Source organism: Rutilus rutilus (assembly GCF_951802725.1).
Source record: "Rutilus rutilus genome assembly, chromosome: 24".
Classification (NCBI taxonomy): domain Eukaryota; kingdom Metazoa; phylum Chordata; class Actinopteri; order Cypriniformes; family Leuciscidae; genus Rutilus; species Rutilus rutilus.
The window spans coordinates 5,253,286-5,254,808 of record NC_140228.1 but is presented as its reverse complement, the minus strand read 5'-3'; the positions used below and the strand labels follow the sequence as shown (position 1 = coordinate 5,254,808).

At 40.3% G+C, this 1,523-nt stretch overlaps 1 long non-coding RNA gene across 1 annotated transcript; it reads left to right on the top strand.

Annotated features, from left to right (window-relative positions):
• Positions 1-803: 803 nt before the first annotated feature.
• Positions 804-1,263, top strand: LOC311284424. Its single transcript, XR_014626210.1, has 3 exons — positions 804-906; positions 982-1,100; positions 1,178-1,263. It is a non-coding gene; the product is annotated as an uncharacterized lncRNA (long non-coding RNA).
• Positions 1,264-1,523: the final 260 nt, after the last annotated feature.

The following is a 1,523-nucleotide window of genomic DNA, read 5'->3' as shown; positions in this document are numbered from 1 at the left end:
CCCTTAGCACACAGCTAAAATAACGAAGGAGTGGCTTCACAACAACTCCGTGACTGTTCTTGAATGGCCCAGCCAGAGCCCTGACTTAAACCCAATTGAGCATCTCTGGAGAGACCTGAAAATGGCTGTCCACCAACGTTTACCATCCAACCTGACAGAACTGGAGAGGATCTGCAAGGAGGAATGGCAGAGGATACCCAAATCCAGGTGTGAAAAACTTGTTGCATCTTTCCCAAAAAGACTCATGGCTGTATTAGATCAAAAGGGTGCTTCTACTAAATACTGAGCAAAGGGTCTGAATACTTAGGACCATGTGATATTTCAGTTTTTCTTTTTTAATAAATGTGCAAAAATGTCAACAATTGTGTGTTTTTCTGTCAATATGGGGTGCTGTGTGTACAATAATGAGGGGAAAAAAATGAACTTAAATGATTTTAGCAAATGGCTGCAATATAACAAAGAGTGAAACATTTAAGGGGGTCTGAATACTTTCCGTACCCACTGTATATATAAAATACAGGTTCAGAAATTAAAACATTGTCATCTTAAAAGTATTATATTTATCAGAGATGTGTGTGTGATCATAAATATCTCTTTCTATAGGACAACAGTGGACTGAAATTGTGGAAAAGAAGATGGTTTGTCCTCTCTAATTTCGGCCTGTATTATTATAAAGGTAAAGCCATGTTATTGTTTTATAAATACACATGATCTAAGTGCATTCATTTTCCATTTCAAAAAGACTGAAATGACAATTTTTTCCTTTGGATGCTTGAGTCTTATTCCCTGAAATGACTTCCTCCAGACAGCCGTGAGGAGTCTGTTCTGGGCAGTATTCCTCTTCCCAGCTACAGGATTCTGTACTGCTCACCTAGAGAGTGCAGGAACCGCAAATATGCATTCAAGGTGAGAGTGAACGTCCCCTTAAACCTAACAGTACAATACATATCTTATATTCTCACTGTAAACATGTGCTTTTAGGTGGTTCATCAGGGGATGCGGCCGTACATCATGAGCGCTGAGACCCAGGAGGACATGTTGGGCTGGGTCAGGGCTCTCAGCCAATCAGCAAGCATGGAGGCTGATGACATGATCAACAGGTGAAACTCAAACTTCTTTTCCATTTCGGTCCATTTTTATGGATTTTATAATTCACCTGTTTTTCCTTGTTCTTTAGACGCTGTGCCAGTTTTCAGGACTTCACTCAGATGGGAGATAATGCGGCAACAGCTCCAGCACATGACCCCGTTTCCAGAAAGAAACGGCCAGACTGCAACAAAACTGACCAGAGTGCAGACAGAACCGACTCTACTGGATCACGAGATGACGGGAATTAAAATGAAGACACCAGAACTGAGAGGAAGACATGGGAGCAAACCAAGGTAAATTATCGGAGATGCTTCACAATTAAACTGTATGAATGACCTTTAAAGGGTCTTGATGACTTTTTCTTCTTCAGTAAATTGTCTTTAACTTACTATAAAGGGACCATAACTTAGACTTTTCTAGCATTTTTAAGTTAG